The sequence below is a fragment of the Protopterus annectens genome, chromosome 1.part1, assembly GCF_019279795.1.
Source record: "Protopterus annectens isolate FY-2018-M chromosome 1.part1, PAN1.0, whole genome shotgun sequence".
Taxonomy (NCBI): domain Eukaryota; kingdom Metazoa; phylum Chordata; order Ceratodontiformes; family Protopteridae; genus Protopterus; species Protopterus annectens.
Window position 1 is genome coordinate 1,493,644,286 of NC_056726.1, and position 21,808 is coordinate 1,493,666,093.

Genomic DNA, 21,808 nt, shown 5'->3' on the forward strand with positions numbered 1-21,808 from the left:
AAGTGCAGGTAAACATAGGAGGACTGTGGCAGACAAAGCTTGCAGATGACTGCAAACTGGGTGCCATAGTTGAAAATCTATCAGACACAGATATCCTTCAGAGAGGTCTCATAGAAACGGATAACTGGTGCCAGAGCCATGGCCTTAAGCTAAATGCCAAAAAATGTATAGTCATACCCTTTGGTAAAAACAAGGTAACCCCAAGTTACCACATAGGTGGCAATCCATTAAGCACAGAAGAGGTTATCAGGGACCTGGGGACCCAAGTTGACAGTAACCTTTCTTTTGACACTCACATTGCCAAAGTGGTTAGGAGGACCTTCTACATTGCCCACCTGATTTTGAAGGGATTCACATCCAGATCAAGGGAGGTCATTGTTCCCTGTACTCTTCACTTATCAGACCAATGATTGAGTACAATGCCCCATTGAATGTATCTTACCCGACACCTGCAGCAATTGGAAAGACCCCAAAAGTTCCTCACCAAAAGGATAAAGGGGCTCAAAAATATGCCATATGCTGCCCGACTGAAGAAACTCTAGCTCTATTCAGTCGCATACCATCTGCTCAGAGGTGACCTGTGCCTGACATACAAGGCCATGTCCAACCCGGAATTAATGGACATGCTCCACCTCAAAAAATCCAAATCCACCAGAGCCACAAGAGCAAGAGACTTAAACCTCAACATGGATATAAATAGGATGTGCTGGAGGGACAGATTCATCACCCAGAGACTCCCTATGCTGTGGAACAGAATCCCAGTCCATGTGAGACAGAGCACCTCACTGGCTCTGTTCAAGAGGAATCTTGACCAGTGGATGGGAGATCATAGGTTTACCCCGGGGATCATCTCTGTATCACTGCTGGACAGAGGCATGGCAAACTAATGGGTATAGTATTCTTCAACCTAAGGGGTGGTGAAAACCACACAACTCTGGCTAGGCTTATAAATGCCCTAGGGCAGATAGCCTAGTATGAACCTATGAACCTATATGACAGGATGCCTAGAGAGGAGTTGTGGTATTTTATGAGGTAATCAGGAGTGGCAGAAGACTCCATAAGAATGCTGCAGGATATTTACAAGGCTAGTGTGACAGCAGTGAGTTCTGCATTGGGAGTGACAAGTGCATTTAAGGTGGAGGTGGTAGTACATGAGGGATCAGCTATGAGCCCTTTCTTATTTGCAGTGGCGATGGACAGGTTGACAGACATGATCAGACAGGAGTCCCCCTAGACTGTGCTGTTTGCAGATTACATTGTGGTCTGTAGTGAGAGTAGGGAACTGGTTGAGGAGACCATTTAGACATGGAGGTATGGTCTAGAGAGGGGAGGAATTATGGTCAGCAAGTCTAAGATGGAATATATGTGTATGAATGGTAGGGAGGATGGAGGAATGGTGAGGATGCAGGGAGTACAGTTTTCAAAGGTGGATATATGTAAATACTTGGGAACAACAGTTCAGAGTAATAGTGAGTGTGGGAGAGAGGTGAAGATGAGAGTATGGGCAGGATGTGGGTGGTGGAGAAGGGTGTCAGGTGTGATTTGTGACAGATGAGTACCATTAAGAGTGATAGAGAAGGTCTACAAGAGGGTAATGAGACCAGCTATGTTATATGGGTTGGAGACAGTCACAGTGACAAAAAGGCAGGAGTCAGAGCTGGATGTAGTTGAGTTAATGATATTAAGATTTGCACTGGGTGTGACGAGGTTGGACAGGATTAGTAATATGTATGTTAGGGGGTCAGGCCAGGTTGGACAGTTTGGAGACAAACTCAGAGAGTGGCAGGATTATGTTGGTTTGGACATGTAATGAGGAGGTATGCTGAATATATTTGTAAAAGGATGAGGCTGCCAGGTAAGAGGAAAAGAGGAAGGCCTGAGATAAGGTGTATGTATGTGGTGATAGCAGACATGCAAGTGGTTGGTGTGACAGAGCAAGATGCAGAGGACTGGAAGACATGGAGACAGGTGATCTGCTGTGGCAATCCCTAACAGGAACAGCCAAAAGAAAGAGAATGTGATGTTGTAATGTCAGTGTTCACAGGTTTACAATTATTTGCCAGATATAACACAACTCTTGATGACATAACTACAAATATGAGGCATGGATATGGCCAGTGTGCATAACACTGAACAGTTGAATGTTGTCAGCTCAGTATATCACATGCAGTTCAACACACACAGCTGTGACAGTATTTCAGTATGCAAATACCCTGTATAGTTCTATCAGATTTCTGAGACAAACATGTATATATTTGTATTCACAATTAACATATGGATATCTGCGACAACCCAGTAGCTGGCCTAGCAGTTACACAGTCAGTACTGTGCAACACACACTATAGTTGTGGTCATATGTGAGCCATTCTTTCCTGGGGTGACTCAGGACCCTGAGCTGTGATCTATGTCACTGCAGACAGATACAGATGTTATGGCCATAAGTTCTTCTCAGCAATATATCAGTACAACATGTGTTGTTGAGACACAATATTGTTTGAACTTCCTATTTTCCACATTTACATACCCCCTACTACATTCTATTACATGCTTAATTGTTTGACATACCTGTGTTTTTTTTCAGTTCAGTTGGTATAATCCATCAGTTTCAGTGTGTGTGTGTGTGTGTGTGTGTGTGTGTGTGTGTGTGTGTGTGTGTGTGTGTGTGTGCGTGTGTGCGTGTGTGCGTGTGTGTGTGTGTGTGTGTGTGTCTGTGTATGTATGTGCGTGTGTGTGTGTGTGTGTGTGTGTGTGTGTGTGCGTGCGTGTGTGTGTCTGAGACAGATGTAGGATGTACAGCTGTTTTGCATAGGCAGCAGCATGCCGTTAGTAGATAATGCTCATGAGCAGCTGATGGTCTGTGCACCAGTTGGAGTCCCCCACTTGCTAACTGCATGTAGAACAACTGTGCTATCATTCCCATACTCAATAGCATGGAAAAACACTACTATAACTGAATACTTCATGTGGGCATTGCCCCCTTTCCTTGCCTGTGAGAAGAACTTTGTGGAGGTGTATGACAAACAGCATCACAGAGGGTAGTTGGAAATATCTCTTACAACAAACACTGTGGAGACAGCCCAACAAACTGGGGGAGAATGTTCCATACATAGGGACAGAATGCAAGCATTGCTGTTATACAGTTAAAGTAATGCTAGTTTGACAGGGTTTGTGTGGATATGTCTGCTCTGCGTGAATTTAAGTCTGAGAGTGTTATGTGATTGACATAACTCTCAACTGTAGGGCTATCTGCAGAATGGCCAGAGTGTGGACTCTTATAGTTGGTGTGTTACTCACACATTTTTGGCTTTGGAAATTCAGTAGCATACTCTGAGGATTGCAGTCAGTAAATGGTAACATGCATGTGTGTTTCTGACATCATATCCCTCAGAACAGACATGTTACGACAAACCTGTTACACCAGCAACTTTCTCAGTGTATAACAGCAATATGTCAATAATGCCCCTGTGTTTGAGTCTCTGCCCCAAAGTATGTCATGCTTTGTCCAGATGTCATGCTATAAGAGGTGGATAGGTGTAGTATATTATTATATAGTGACTTCATTCCAGATATAATCCCAGTGATGTATCAGACTACCAGAAATTTTATGTGTAGAAGGCCTTATATACGAGGACAAAGCCTGGACATTCTGTGGGACTCTATACAGTTGAGATGACTGTGTATTTCTGGTAGTTGTTGACAGACTGTCAGGATTGTGTAGCAGTGTATTGTGAATGTGTTATTTGGCCTGTGTAGGGAGGGGGTAGATGTAAGTGTTGATGGTCCTTTTCTATCTGACTTTGCATGCAGCTCCAGATTCTGGTGCTCTATCAGCTGTATATGTTTGTAGGGGCAGACTGAGACATGTTCCATACCACAGTCAGGTGTCAGACTACACTGTAAATTGGGCCAGTATATATAGGAGTAGTGTGTGAGTGGCAAACATGCTGATGATTTTGTTCACACAGTCCATATACTTTACTGTTCCTGTGGCTTACCAGTATGTCACTTTGAATGTGGTGAGATTGGTACTGGGTATGCACTTTCACACTGGTGTCTGTTGGGCAGTGCTGTTACATCCCTGTAGTGCCTGATATATTTGGAATTACATGTGTATTCCCCCATAGCAAAAGTGCATGAGCGTTGTGTCAGTCTGCCTGTAGTTTAGACAGTACTTGGTGACATGCCCAGCAGCTCAGTGTAGTTTCCCTACTGTGATGTTATGTCCCAATATTTATCAGATGTACTGTTGCCTGGCCCCCATCCATGTTGTGTACGTCTGATACATCAGTGGGATGATGTGAAGATTTATGTCAGTAACTAGTGGGGAGCAATTTTGTTTTGGACTTGGGCTATTCCAATCAATATATATTACAACAGACAGGAGGGTGTTACTGCATCAACTGTGTCACCTTATCTACTCCAGTATTTGGGATATGCTCCCAGTTTCATGGGTTTACACCCCCCCCCCATTCAGGCTTGGTCCAGCTTTGTTGCACTAAAGGGTTCTGAGCATACTTCTCGACTAACCAGATTGTTTCAGACTGTCCAGGTTTATTGCTCATGTTTATGTTCTGTTCCACAGAATCATTATTTTCATTTCTGTAGTAAATCACTGTGATGTCACTGTGATGATGTCAGGATTTCTGTCTGTAAACAATGACATACAGTTCAGTTTCAGAACTCACATCCTTCTGGACATGTATGCTAACACTAACCCTCTTACTGTAGGAACATTCTACAGTTATAACTGCAGTACGTACATTATGTCCCTGGTCTTGGACCATTGTCATCCCATTTTGACAGCTTTTGCCCAGAATTCTTACACTAAGAGGTGGAGAAGTATGGTGGTGGGTATGACTCCACTACATGTTATGAATATATATATATATATATATATATATATATATATATATATGGGTCTACTTCACATGGTCGACAAGCCATTTGATCGACTTTCATTTGGTCGACAATTCATTTGGTCGACAAGCAGTTTTATGTGGGGGGCTTTGCCCCCCACACCCCCAATGTGGGGGGCTGTGCCCCCCACACACCCCCTAACTATATATATCAACTCCAGGGTCGCACAACATTGGGGAGGGGGGCAAATCTGCCTGTCGACCAAATGAATTGTCAACCAGATGAAAGTCGATCAAACGGCTTGTCGACCATCTCAGGTAGACCCATATATATATATATATATATATATATATATATATATATATATATATATATATTTATTTATTTATTTATTTTACATTTGTTGACCGGGAAAATCCATCTGGATACATGTCCATTTTCAGCGGAGGCCTGGGGAGAAAAGCTCCACATATACAGTTAGTACATTGTTACATAGATAACAACTGATATTATATTAAACAACTATTATATAGAATTGAAAAGAGAAGCCAGCGATACAGGCATTAATAGTTACATTCATAAAAACATGATATAAGGAGGGTATTTAGAAGCAGAACAGATATTTAATTTTAAAAACAATTGGCCTCATATCAGAGGTAATACAGGTCTAAGTTGGTACAGAGGGAAGAGAAATACAAGGTGGAAATATCAGGAAAAAAGAAGCTGACATGGTAAATTCCATGGGATTCATTTGAGAGAAGAGAGGTGAGAGATTTGAGTTACATCGAGGTGTTAATCCGGGAATGAGCATTGGCATAACCAGTGGGACTTAAAGTATTGGAGTAGACTTTTTTTAAAGTAGGATAGAGAGGTAATGGTGGTAATACTGGAGGGAAGGGAGTTCCATGTATTGGCAGTGATGTTAGCAAATAGAGAATCTCCTCCTGCATTGTAGGATTTGACATTTTGAATAAGTAGCCTGTTTGAGGAGCGTAGGCTATTTAGGTTAGTATATGGAATGACTAGGCCCTTTAGTGCAGGAGTTTTATCAGGGTGGTTAAGTATTTTATATGCCTCGATAAGTTGAGTTTGCTGAAGGAGGTTAGGGAGTTCTATCCATCCAAGGTTTTTTAGGTTATTACAGTGGTGTGTTCTATGTGGCGTACCATTTGCAAATCTGGCAATGTGATTATACGAGCATGAGAGTTTATTTAGCTCAGTTTTATTCAGCTTAGTGAACATTGGGGATGCATATAAAAGTGTAGATAATAAATGGGTACGGGCAATAGTTGCTTTTGCCATTGGTGTTAGAAAGGCTTTGATTTTATATAGTGATCCTAATTTCCTGTTAACTGTTTTAATAGTAAGATTAATATGCATATCATATCTAAATTTATTGTCTATGGTAACTCCTAGTAGTTTAGTATGGGAGTCAGGTGTTATAATTGTTCCATTGTTTGATTGTATATTAAAGGCTGTAAAGGGAAGTTTTTTGGTAGGATGAAAAAGAAGCAGTTTGGTTTTTTTGGGATTGATATATATATATATATATATATATATATATATATATATATATATATATATATATATATATATATATATTCCTTTTTTGATATCTATACATATATTTATATAACAATATATATGTAAATATTCTATACGTATTTGTTTTGTATGTATAGCTCCATATATCTGATGTATATACTTTTTCATATTTCTCTATCACCATACATATCTATATGTGTATATTTATATATACTAAACATGACTGATTCCACAATGTTTGTTCCCTACTATTCTATACCTGTACTGAATGATATATTTGAAAAAGTAGCATTTGCTATTACAGCTCAGATGGTATAGTGGTCAATTGCTTTGACTATGGTATACTGGGTCCTGGGTTCAAGTCTTGGTAGGGCTGATGGCTTGATTGCTGGGTAAAACAGTGGCTGATGGAAATAGGGTGATTAAGGCAGTAATAAGTGGGCTTGTGAGATGGTAAGCGATGGTTAAATAGGAACTGCTTAATCTGCATAGGCATCACTTAGCATCATACTCACTCACTCCTGCTTACCCCTGTGCTAATTTCTTTAAAAGAGGAAAGGGGTGAAAAAGGGGGCACATGAAAGACAGTTAGGGATGTGCAGGACAGGTGTAGGGAAGGTCCATAGCTGTCCATTTCTGGTACAGCAGCAGCTGTGCATTTGTACAGAATTTGGAGGTGAATTTGGACACTCAAACCACTGAGAGAGGGGTGAGGACATCAGTAATGTGTTGTTAAGCTAAATAAACAAGATTACATGTGTCCAGTGGACACGTGCAAAATGGACAGCTATACACGTGCAAAATGAACAGCTATGTATGGGGTGACACTTTTTGGTGGGAAGCAATTGTGTTGGAGAAGGATAGCGGGTACATTTAGGGAGGTAAGTTGGGTAGGAAGACTGACAAGACAGACAAGACAGCTGATAGGGGTGGTACACAACACATGTGGGGGTAAATATCTTGGATGGGGAGGGTGGTTGGGAATCAGATGCACATAAGCCACCATACGGTTATAGTGTGACTGAGGTCTCCACCCATGGGCAGTCACCACTGCACCTTCAAAGCCCAAAAGGTGGCTGTGCTGGGGGCTGCACGGGAGGGGCAGGATGACCCTCAAGATGCATCAAACAGCCCTCAAGCTGGCACAGCTGATCACCGTACTCTGAATGGACGATGCTGCCCACCAATCACCAGACCTGACTGCGGGTGATGGTTTCCTGTTCACATGAGCTGCAGGGGGGATGAGTCCCATCCCGTGAGTTAGTTCCACCCAAAGATGGTGTAGGAGCAACGGAAGAGGAAGGCCTGGGTTGTGTCCCAGATGTGCTGGGGGCCTGGTGCCACAGCCAGATGAGGCAGGACAGATGGATCCACCAGGATATGCCTTCCCAGACATGCTATGGTGTTTCAGTTTAAAAAATATGGTGGTTAGTCAAGAACAACACATTTCAGGATTAATTATAACAGCATGCATGGGTGTTCCGATTTACTCCATAAAACAGGATTGAAACAGTTCCATAGCAAACAGAACACATGCATATATGGAGCCACAGTAGGCATTGTAACAGCATGCAAGTTACATTGATAGCAACAGACCATCAGTGATAGTATTTGAACAGGGAACATTAAAATTCAAACGGTTCAATATTTGTATAACAATAGGACACATGTCCCAACTGTAGGTTTGGAGATGAACATACCCATTTAATGTGTATGACGTACTGATGCAGATAGAGTAGGGGAGAAAGAGAGAGAGAGAGAGGTCAATTAACAACTGTCTAGGCTTCAATTTTCAACAACTGTACAGATCATTACTCTACTCATTACTCTCCATGGCTGACCTCACTGTACATTTACCTATGGCCTGGAGATCGATAGTGGGATTGTTGTACACAGTGTATTGGTTAAGCCTTTTTACAGCTAATAAACACATTTCCTTACCTGGCAGATCTGTTGAAGAAATATGTGTTAACACTACCTGACTATTTCTACACATATTCGCATCTTCACAGTTACATATGTGACACTGACAGGAGTGCCTAGCACTCACACTTGGGGAGTGTGTTACTGAAATACTCCACCAGGATTTCTATCTGTCACCCTGGTTATTATCAGCAGTGACCATTAACCATGACATTGTGACACTTGAGGGACATGGATCAGAACAAAGTGCTTGGTATATGTACTTATCTTGCTGTCATTTGCAGCCTTGGGGTTGGACAGTGGAAATGCTGAACACAGATTGTGTTGATAAAGCCTTCTTACAGCTATTATAAGCATTTCTTACCTTGCAGACCTGTGGAGATAATTTATGTTAATACTGCCTGACTGTTTATACAAATATTCACATATTCTTGTTTGACAATATGCATTCAATGTACTACCACTGCCAGGATTTGAACCATGCCTGTTTGTACAAAAAGGTAGACCACAACTGTGTTTCATCACAATGAGCTACTGAGAAACTACTAATTTGTGCTTGACATTTTTCTTCCTCATACTCTCTGGTTTGTACAATCTGACCTTGTAGTTAGACAAATACCTTAGGTAATGACAACTGTGCTGCAATTTTCAGACAACGGATATGTGTTAGGTTTTTACTAATAGTTGCATGAAACAGTTATTTTCTACCAAAAACACATAACTATGCAGAACTTGTACACATTTATATTCCTACCACAACATAACAAAGTAAACACAACAGTCTGTGGGTTTTATTTTTATTCAATGTTTCAGAGACCTTTATTCACCTGATGACAGTCCTTTATTCATTGCACGCAGTACATAGTTTACCTACTAGTTGTTGACAATCTATAACTTTCTATTTATTTACCCTGAATAATGCAAGCTAGCTATTTACTCACCAGCCTCCCAGCACAACCTTAGCAGCCTGCTGGCATGTTCATCAATGTTTGCAGCCCTCTCATTTGCAGCTGCACAGGAGATAAATAAGCATTTATACATACCTATCAATCACATACACAGGCTGGATTTTGCAGAACACTACTTGATACTGATACTTACACACTTCATGGACATTCTGTGCCTGTGCATCTTGGATCCACTGGTCCAAGAGATCCCTCTTCCTACACTTCAGGTCAGCATAATGGTACTGGACCTCCTCACCAGTCTGAAGGATACCAGTAGCATTGGTGAGGTCATGTGCGAGATTGTCCCAGGCCTCCACTTTGTATTGGAAGCCCTGGTACTGGTCCTGCAGCAGTCTCCCTTCATGGTCTTTTACAAGAAATCCAACCATGACCCCAGACTCCTGAATGCCCCAACACTGCACCCAAAAGTGCACACCCTTATCAACGCCAGCCATAGTACCTGCAGTGACCAGCCACAACTGGTTATGGGATGTATTCCCACCTGTGAGGTTTAAATAAGGCTGATTTCCTGCCCTTTGCTTTGACTGGACAATTTTGAATATGCTGAGCTAAGCTAAGTGACAGGCAAACCCACTTAGCGCAGATAAACATTGCTTAAAGAGGTAGATGCTAAGCACTGCTTACCAGTGTACAAATCCACTTAGCTACGCTAATTATTGCTAAGCATTCCGATTTAAAACAATGCTTACACCTGCTAAGCATAGCTGAGCACTATTTAGCATTGTTCAGCTTTCATTTTATGGACTAATGACATCCTATGATATCTATGTTTACCTTCCATAACATCGCCCTATGTGCTTTCATTACATTATATTTTTTGTGGCTATACTGTATGAGACACTTGTGTTTATATGGGAGTTTCATATCTGTACTACACTGACACCTCACATTTGGATCTGTTGCACTACCCTTGCTAACAAATATATATTATTCACTACCTATTTATAAAAAAAGATCATTTTAGTTCTGTTTTCACATATAAAAATGAATGGACTGCATTGGGGCTTGAATCATGAATGACTATATGCTAAGGGAAATCTTTAACAACTACACTATTTAATTTTGGCTCTTTTGGCTGTATATTTCTTTTTAGCTCCTTTGGATGTTTAATCTATGCTATACACAGCTGTGCGACATGCACACCCACTCAGCTATGCTTAAACTTTAGTTGGGATGAGAAAAAAAATATTTGTTTAATTTTTCCTTAGTTTAGGGATGTGCACATAGCTAACAGTCATACCGTTCCACCTCTTACAGAATAAAATCTGGACAAAGCCTAACATGATTTGGGGGGGGACATATTTTAAGTAATGCTCTTACAAACTTAGAAAGTTGATGAATAATAGGTTTTGCATTAGCATGACTTACTTGTAGGATGTGAAGCCTTAGACTCAAATATTTGTCATTATTTAATGACTTTGAGCCTCAGTTCTTTGCCAGAACAGTAGAAGGGACACACCTGACATATGAGGCACATATCTGGGCATTCTGCAAATATCTGTTCAGTTGGGGTATGCTAAATTTTCAAAGTGGTGTATGGCACTTCCTGAGTGCAGGGGGTGTGTTTACTGTGCGAGCACTGCTCAGACACACCCTCTGCACTTGTTCACAGATCATGCCTGTGCAGGTTATACAGCAGCACACCTTCATAAATATGCAAGGTGCGCTGCTGTGCTGAATGGGCACAATCCGCTCCATGCAAGAATAGCCTTTTTCTTACATGAAGCTTTCATGAATCCAAGGGATGGTTTATGCACTGATGAATGTTGTTTAATGTTTACATATTAAACCATTTGTTGCACAGCATACACCAAGCATATTTATTATTTACTATCAATTTTGCTTGCACAGATATTTTTTTTGCATTTGTACGTACATGAACTGTAATGTACGTTTAGACAAGTTTATAAATTTAGTGACATTAAAGAATTATTAAAATGTTGAAAAAACTCATTTTGAAAATCCATATGTTTCTTTTGTGATGTCCAAATAGTGGGTAACCATTTTGCTTGTAAATATACTATTTGTGAAATATTCTGGCCTGTCAGTTTTAATTTGTTTGCCAGTAATTTCTATAGCAACTGATTAATGACCCTAAGCCTGTCCCTTTTTCCCCTAACAAAGTTTCATACCAGTTTCTCCTTCTCCTACAATCAGTAATGTCAGCAGGAAAAGAGATATTAAAACGTATAAATCCCTATGTCACAAGATGGGTTGCCAACTGGCTCAATGACAGAACCCACACTGTGAAAGTAGCACACTTCAAATCCAACTTTAGACCAGTGACAACTGGAGTACCACAGGGTTCAGTCCTGAGTCCTCACCTGTTTGGTATCTACTTCTCTGAAGTACAGGCTAACACAGAAGGTCTTTGGCTAATGAAGTTCACAGATGACTGCAAATTAGGAGCCAGAATTGAAACTCCTAATGATGTGGACATCCTACAAAAGGGCCTCACTGAGACAGATGCCTGGTGTCAAAGCTATGGCCTCAAGCTCAATGCCAAAAAGTGCATTGTCATCCCCTTTGGTAAAAACTCTGTACCCATGAACTACAACATAGGCGGCAGTATACGTAACACCAAAAGTGTGATAAGAGACCTTGGGACACAGGTGGACAGTAGTCTCTCTTTTGATAATCACATCATCACAGTAGTCAGGAAATCCTTCTATGTAGCACACCTCATCACAAAAGGTTTCTCATCCAGAAAAAATAGGTCATTGTTCCCCTCTACGCATCACTCATTAGACCTATTATAGAGTACAATGCCCCTTTTGGTATGTACGCCACAAGACATCTACAACAACTGTAAAGGCTGCAGAAATACCTCACAAAGAGGATTACCAGCCTCAAATAGATGCCCTACACAGACTGTCTCAAAAAACTCCAGCTTTACTCCATCGCATACCGCCTACTCAGAGGTGATCTCTGCCTAACATACAAAGCTATGTCAAACCCAGAGCTGTTGGACATGCTCCGCTTAAAGAAATCCCAATCCCTCTGAGCTACATGCTCTAGGGACCTAACCCTTGTCACCACAATAAACAGAACATGCCAGAGGTATAGATTCCTGTTCCAGAGACTTCCCATACTCTGGAATAAACTACCTATCTATATCAAACAAAGCTCCTCATTAGCACTCTTCAAGAAAAATCTTGATGATTGGAATGGAAATAGGAAATTAACCCCGGGGAACACTTCTGTGGCTCTGCTCGACAGTGGCACAGGAAAATTATTTTCTTGGGTGGCAAAAGCCAGGGTACCTTTTTGGCTGGGCTTGTATAGGCCCTAGGGCCGATAGCCTATTACCTACCTATGAACCTATGTACTACTGTTTTTTTGATAGTTTTGTCTCACTACCATACATGTTTATGGTACTCTGATTACTTGATCAAACTTGACTGTGGGATTATTATTAAAAGTTCTGATAACAAAAAGGCAAGGTTGTCTTTTAATGATTACTGAATCATTAATACAGACCAGTAAGTTCCCCTCTTGTAATTTAGTGTAGTCTATTCTGCAATACTGTTTACACAGTCAGTGCAGAACTGAAAGAGTGCCCTTTCCTCCTGTAATATGCAGCATTTTATTGGAGTATTGTTTTGTAAATCTTTTTGAAATCCAGCTAAAAAACAAATCAGGAAAGACAAACAAGACTACTTCCTGTCCTGTCAACAGCTACACCAAAACAACCCCCAACAGTTCTGGCAAAGCATCAACTGTCTTCTCAAACCTGGCCACTCCTCAACACCAGCCCCTACCTCCTCAAACAACTCTGACCCAATTTCTACACAATTCAACTCCCACTTTATTAATACCATTACCTGTCTGCTAGGAGACAATCCTAGCAAACCTCCTACTCTCCCCTCTCCAACTGTAAATCATTCCACACCTTTTATTTTTTTTCTCCCATCCAAACTAGCTACATAAAAGCACTCCTAACCAAGCTCAAACCCTGCTGTGTCACTGCCAACCTACATCCAAATGAATTCCTAAAAATAGCAGCTCCCTCTATAGCCTACCCCATATCAATCCTGATCAACCAATCCACATCTGATCTGGATGTCCCATCTCTCTGGAAAATATCCCATATCATTCCCCTCCACAAAGGGGGGACATCCAAAGAACTTACTATTGCCCCATAACTATCCTCTCACCCCTTGCAAAAATACTAGAAAAATGGAATCACAATCAACTCATCCACCACCTTCTAATGCACAACCTATTAACCAGCTCCCAGCATGGCTTTAGACCTAAACATAGTACCAGCACTGCCCTATTATCTTTCACCAACTCCATTCATCATCTACTAAATGAAGGACAACTTGTCTGCTCTATCTTCCTTGATATGTCCAAAGCTTTTGAACACCATCTCCCACCAGCTACTACTAAACAAGATTTCTTCCTTTGGTCTACAGCCCGCATCCCTGAACTGGTTCAATAGCTATCTCTCCAATCATCAGCAAGCTACCAAATGGGAAAACAATCTTTCCCCTTTTCTACTCATCTCTGTAGGTGTATGCCAAGGCTCCATACTTGGCCCACTTCTCTTTAGCATGTTTACAAATGAACTCAGCTTTTCAATGAATCACACCACCATTGTTCAATATGTTGATGACTCCACACTTATCTGATCAGCCTCAACTCCCCATGAACTCCAGGTAAAAATGCAGTCTTCCTTCCAAGACATAGAAAAACATCTTGCCAAACATCAACTTATTCTAAACCCAAACAAAACCAAGATAAGAGTCTTCACAAATAAGAAATCAACTCTTTACCAACCCCCACTCTCAATCCTCTCCTCCAATGGAACCAAGTTACTTCTTTCTAACCAAACTAAACTTCTAGTTGTAACTATTGATGCACTTCTAAAATTTTATAAACATATTTCATTGACAATCAAAAAAGTGCATACCAAACTAGGCCCTCTATAGAGCAAAACCATTCCTAACCAACAGCGCCAGGCTGGTCACTGCCCAGTCTCACCTGCTCTCAACTCTCCTCTATGGTTCTCACATTTTCACTAATCTGTGTAAGACTGACCTCAATAATCTAGAAGCTTGTTACAACAGAATAGCAAAATTTGCCAGCAGTCATCCATATAGGACTCACCATTGCACAGCCCTCTCTCAACTAAACTGGCATGAACTCCCTAACCTTTTATCCCTTAATCAGCTGACCTTAACCCATAAAATTATCCACCAACCCAATAACCTCCCTGCACTGGCTAACCTAGTACACACAAACTATAATCCAAGACCCCTCAGATCATCAGAAAAACTAATGCTAAATGTCACCCGCTCCCACAACCTCCTCTACTCTTATAAAATTGCCAGGCTGTGGAACACACTTACTCAGCCAATCACAAAAAAACAAACAACCATAAATTCAGAAAACTCCTAAAAGAGCACCTAGCAAATCACTGGCTTTGCTCCTGTCATAATGCAGGTTAAAATCCTCCAAGAATCCCATGACTGTACCCTCCCTTTTATGCTGCCTCTTATGTTGTTTTAACACACCCAATAAGACAACAATGTACTGCCTTGTAAGGAGCAGTTTCTCTCTCAAAACTTTGCTCACAATGGTTATGCTCTGCTAACCCACATGTAATCTATGTATTTATCTCAGGAACTGTTTGCCAACTTCAAGTTCCCTTCTCTTCCTCTTTAGCGTGACCATATACACATAAGTCTAACTTCATTGTAAATAGTCTTCTGTGCCTGTATCATCTGTAATTTGAATCTGTTCCATCTTTGCAAATAATTGTTATTGTTCACCCTGTAAGTTTTAACCTGTTGTATTGAATATATGATACTGTACTTATATCTCTGTGGCATCTTAGATAATACTGCATCATCTGTATTATGTTGTAACTCATCTCTTGCTATTCCTATATCATATGTATTATCCTCCTCTTAGCTTGATTGTATTTTGGAGATTTTCTCCTTGAGTGTCCACTGAAAATGGGCTTCTTTGCCCAGTCGGACATTACCCGATTAACAAATGAAATAAATAAATAAATAAAATAAAGATACATTTGCTTAACGCTGTGAAAAATGAATGTATGCTTGTCCTCCTGCTGTTTTCCAGACTGTGACACTCTGGTCTAAGGCAAGATTTCCAACATGACATTTTTGTCACCATGTACAAGAGAAATTACCTTGAGTTTTATTTGTAGTATCATGTACTTAGTACAAATTTATATTAGTAATATTACTTTTGTATACTTATTTTTTTGAAGTTTCTGCTATTTTGGTGCTATTATACAAATACAAAAAATTGTAAAAAAACAAAAGAGATATTTGTTTAACTAACACATGATTAAAACAGATATATGTACATATTTACACTTGCTGGTTTCTGCCTTTTACTCTTGTGCATTTTATACAAATACACTCTAGGTGAGAAGAAAATACATGCATGTCACTTTTGTGACTCTGTCGCTTTACTGATTTTGATTGCTCTCATTTGATCTCTATGCACTAAAACTGTTTTTTTTTTTTTTTTCTTTTTTTTATCTTTTGACAGATTATCTGGAACACTAATTTATTAATTTATTTGAAATGGTGATATCTAACAGCTTAGCTATAAGAGGCTGTTTTTGCGTGTAAGAACAACAGTCATACACCCTACTTTACTGTCTAATTTATAAGCATTTTGATTTAACTGGATAAAAGTTTTAAAACATTTGGGAATATAAATTTAAAAGCATTTAAGTAAGGCATTTGTCCATACATTAGATCCTGCTGTATATGCTAACCATTTTCTAAATGTAGAGTATTGTGCTGTAAATTATTTTCTGTCAGTGTATCTAATTGCTGTTTAAGATCTGGAATCTCTCTCTTTAACTCTTTACTAACCAGATTTTTCTTGTCTTGTAATTCTGCATGGGCTGTCTGATGTTTTTTAGTAACTTGTTCTGCCGACTCTAAAGCTCGTATGCACTTTTGAAAAAGTGTTTGCATGTCATTTTTGAACTCTGTGAACTCACTCTATCTCTTAGAAGTTTATTACATTTTTTGTTAGTTCACCATGAATCTCGTATCTGTCCTTATCTGTTTTGTGCTGTGCAGTGGCATCATTCCACTTTTGTCTAAAGGGTGTAACAAGATTTACAGGAGTTTCTGTCAAAAACTAATTTCATTGCAGTTTTAACTCTGAAATTAACATTTCACGTGTGGTAACAGAACATAGCTGTTTAACATCTGGAAATAATGTAAAAGAATTACCCTTTTTTGCTGATGTATCATCAGAAGATGTTTCTTTGCAATTCACCCTGCTAACAATGGTCTGCAATGTATTTTTATTGCATTGTACACAGAAAGCAGTTTCATATGAGTCACACAATAAACATTTACTGTCATACTACCCATTTGTATAATTTCTGACTGTCAACTTGCTCTAATAAGGTTTTACATTTGCTAATATGCTGTTTATACAAACTTTGTAGTCTGTCCAAAATTTTATCTGGTTGTTCTGACACATTAAGAGTAAAACTTTGTTTTCTACCCTGTCTAACAGCATCCATACTGCATATTAATGTAGAAAGATCTCTTATCAGTTCCATGGGAACCTGGATGGCCCATCTGGGCACTGTAGATGGTTTGAAAACCTGTAGTTACTTGAAAAGCTGGTGAAATGAAGCAGGAAGTTGCAGATTTGAAACATGGGAATTCACCGACCTGGATAATTTGTGGCGCTGGTTCCTTCCTACATGGGAGTCTCACTCCAAATCCAGACATCTGGGAACTGTACTCCTGCAAACTGTGGAAACTGAAGTGCTCCTGTTCAGGACTCAATCACATACAGAAATGTTAGTTACTGTGCTTTTACTGAAGTGACCTTTCACAAGGCACCACTCCCCCTATGTATTGAATACAGGCTAGGCTCACCACTGAAAAGTTATTTAATGATGATTGATTGATGAAGGTGCCTGCTTGCTGGATGTAGCTTCTGCTTGCTTTTTGCTGAAACAAAAGTCTGATTAATGCACTGAAAATTTAATTTTTTCAGCACTATATATTAACTTATGTGCAGTTATTAATAAAATAAACAACATGACTAGGAACCAAACACAAAGACCAAATGACGATAAAAAGTCCAAGTGTACACAGCAGGTCCACACCAGTTGATAAAATTCCTTTTATTCACAAAGTAGATTAAGCACTTTCATCAGCTTATAACTAAAGACTTCATCAGAATCTACTATACAAAAAAAAAAAAACAACACATTTAAATACTTAAAATAAACACACCACCTGATCAATTAACTAATTAACCCTTTAAAAGGACAGATACTTAAAAATTGAAAACTTTAACACAGGTCTATTCATAATTAATAAAACCAGTTCCCTCATGTGAATGTATTCCTTGTGGAAATCTAAACAATAAAGGACCTCAACTTAAGTACACTACTGATACTATAGTAGTCATTTAGCCCTGGAGGAATGTGTGCTTGTAGCCTAATTTGTCACAACAAGTCTTTAAACCCCAAAATTTCCTTCCATGGCCCACCCCAGGGATGTTGGCATACCTGCCCTACTGCAAAAAATGAAAATTCATGGTCAGGAAACTGTCCTACATGCTATGCCAGAGCATTGGTCTTTTTATGTTGCCTGATATCCAATGTGTGTTCATAGAAGTGGTCACTGAAACATATCTGTGTTTTCCCCACATAGAAATTGGAGCACACCCTACAATGAGCCACATAAACAATGCCCCTGGTGATGCATTTGCAATGAAAACTAGGTCTAATCATTTGGCGATTAACAACTAAGGTATCCCCTCTCAAAATATGGGGGCATTGGGGACAGGAGCCACATTTGTAAGGACTGCACTTCCTAAAACTCGACGGTGAAAGATGACTGGTCTCACTCTCAAGAAAATTCTTAATGGACTTACCCTTTCTAAATACAATTTTAGGCTCCATTCCTACATGCTCAAGGACCCCTTCAAAACACCTGAAAATATTCCAGTTCTTTTTCAAAATATTCAAAATATCCACATAGTCATTGGAAAAGGTGGTGATGAAAGCCTTAAAAAAACTCAGGCTTCCGATCAACCCCATCTTCATCCCTCAGACTAGTCTGATCATTGTTGCCCTTATTATAGGTCTATACGCCAAATTCATCCTTTTGGCACGAACCTCAGAAAAAAATCTGTTGTACCAATAAGTTAGGGTAACCACGTGCCATTAGCATACTAACTACTTTTTTACCCTCTTGATAAAAAACTTCTTCCTCGGATACCATACAGGCCAGTCTGACAAACTGTTCTTTTACCAACCCTTCTTTTGATGGTACAGGTGGCAACTTTTAAAGTGGAGGAGACTGTTGGAGTAAGTTGGTTTCTTAAAGATGTTACTAGTATATCTTTTGTTAACATAATCCTTTCTTAATTCAACATCCAAGTAGTGGATGGCATCCAAATGACTAGTGTAAGTAAATTTAAAGAAAGCAGTTGTATGATTACAATAATCTAAAAAAATTACTGATCTCATATATAGGTCCTTTCCAAGCAATAAAAATATCATCCAAAATGACAATACATGTTCAAATATTGCTCATAACCTGAACCAAAAAGGAACCTCCTTTCCCACTCCAACATTATGATATTAGAAAAAATGGGGGCACATGAGGCCCCAATTGCTGCCCCACATTTCTGATGATAATATTGGCCTTCAAAATACACAAAGTTACAACTCAGGACAGTCTCCATAAGTATAGTTAAAACATAAACATCATTGTTTGAAAACAACCCAGTGGCAACAATATAATCATGAAACCATTCTAACATTGAACAAATTGACCACATCAATGGTTAAAATTCTAATGTCCTCCAAAAATGCCAATTTTCCAACCTTCCTTAAAAAATCGCAGGAGTCCTTGCATAGTTCTGAATGCACATTTAGATATTTTTTAAATTTTAATATCAATGAACTTAGCAAGGGGATGAATCTTAGTTTTGAGCCATTGACTATCAGCCTTAATGGAGGATCCACAATATCTTTGTGGATCTTGGGAAGGCTGAAAATAGAGGGTACTGCAGGGTTTCACATTTAAGAAAATCATGCTCATCTAGAGTAATCGCGCCTTGATCAAACATATCTTTGAGTAAATAATCTATTTGCACATAAGATAAATTAGCCAAATTAATAGATGCTGCATCATATATAGTGTCTTCAAGCAGCATCCCATTCATATGGTTAATATAGTCAGTTTTATTCATCACCACTATCTCCCCGCCCTTGTCGGGATTCATAACTCTGATATTCATATCTGAACAAAGTTCCTTAAGTAAGCCCATTTCACTTTTGGTCAGATTGAAGTTAGATTCAGGAGGAGAACCTTCCAATAATTTTCTAAATCAAACTCACATATCTTCTCAAAAATTATTAGGGGCATCTGCAATGGGGGATTGAAGGTGCTTTTCCTACCAAGTTCCCGTGTGTTACAAATCCCACTTGTATCATGAAAAAACAATGACAAATTTAGTTTTCTCAAAAATAATTTAAAATCAACAATTAAATGTTCTAGCTGAATTTTTACAGTGGGAACAAAATTTAAGCCTTTACTCAGCATGTCACAATGTTCAATCTTGAATGTATTATCAGTGTAGTTATAAAGTTTAAAGTCACCTTTTCCATTAAGGATGGTAACAGGTCCATTTTCAACCGTCACTCTATCATCGTTCATTTGCTGAAGACAAATCCCCTCATGTAATTCTATCTCCTCTGTCCCCGCGGGTAGTAGTTGGTCGTTCACCTCCATTCCTGCCTCTGCCCATTCTGGTTCATGTTGCGGTTGTGTATCCACTCCGAACGTCTCACTGGGCCTTGTCCTAAAGGGATTTCTTGGTTCCGCTGACCATGCACGCCGTTGCTATCTTCTTCAACAATGGCAGCTTGTTCATCATTGGGTAAGCCCCTCCCTCGTGTCACGTTACTTGATAGGGGATAGGCACACCCCTGGCTATACTCTAGCCTATCCATTTCAATCTTTTTACTCTTCTCCAGTCTGACCTCATTGGAAATGTGGTCAGCTTTGTCCAAAATCAAACCTGTCATCACAGTGTAAAACCAAGAAATCCTTTTTAATCCATTTCTCCACATCAAGAATGTCTTTTAATAACACTTCCATGTTCAATGCATTATGTCTCATCATGGTTTTCATCAGTTCAAACCCTTGTTTGTCAAACAGTTCAAGAAGTTTACAATACATGGGAGAGTGCCGGGTCAAACCATTAGGAAATTTCCAGGATCTCAACCCCTTGGGAACCAATTTTAATTTTATACATTCATTGAAATATTCGTTTTTGATTAAGATCTTCCTGTAATGAATAACTTTTGTTTCAAATGTTTGCATGATTTGATCAAAAGTGCAGTTATTATTCCCCTAATAGCGAGCATTTTGTTTAGGCTTATTCCGTAACCATTCGGAAATATTCATAAAGGGTATACCAGTAGTAGAAGAAGAAGTATTGGCATGTCCATTCCCCTCCATGGTTTTCCCTTGGAAAAACTGCTGTGAAACAGGTGGTGTGCCAGGACTGTTGTTGTTAGATCCGGAAACCAGAGCCTCCAATTGAGAAATCCTGGCATTTAACTGACCCACTTGCTGTGTCAGGTGGTGAATAAGTTGAGTTAATAGTCCAATTTCCAAAGACGCCCCTCCATTGTGGGATGACGGTGGAAGCCCACTGTTTCCACTAGAACCAGCTGAGGAAACAGACAACATGACCAGAAACCAAACACAAAGACCAAATGATGATAAAAAGTCCAGGTGTACACAGCAGGTTCACACCAGCTGATACAATTTCTTTTATTCGCAAAGTAGATTAAGCACTTTCATCAGCTTATAGCTATATGTGGACATGCTGTGTATCCTAATAAAATAACTTGTCTATGTAACAGACAACATGTACAATAATGTCACAGTTTACAGGTTTTAATGTCTCAGGTTAAAATTTTCAGGCAGCATAAAAGATAATCTCCAATTACCTCAGAACAAATGTGTTCCTACATGTACCAGATCTAACAAAAAATCAGATCTAACATCGTACACTTTCAATGTCCTTTATATACATTTTTTATGAAAGTAGTGTTTGGAATTTGCAGTCTGTTGGAAACTTTCAAAGTCAGTACTTTGGTAATGTCATACAGTCTGTTCATTGTATTTTTTTTTCAAGGTGAATATTCTTAAACATTTAGAGAGTTGCTCATGTTTCTGTCTTCTGATTCTCCCTGCACCTGGTTTCTTATCTGTAATTTTTCTTGAAACTTGTACCAGACACAAAATGTATTACACACAGTTGGATATCTTTTAATTGTATCTTAGCTAAAAGCAGTTTAACCCTTTAATGTATATATGCTAGCAAACAGAAATGTACATGCACTGTTATATTTTACTACATATATATTCTAATAAACAGAAGTGTATATGCACTGTAATAAATGTCTAAAGATATATATCTAACATGGGGCAGATTTAGGGCTTTATTCCCCAATGCCTGAGGGT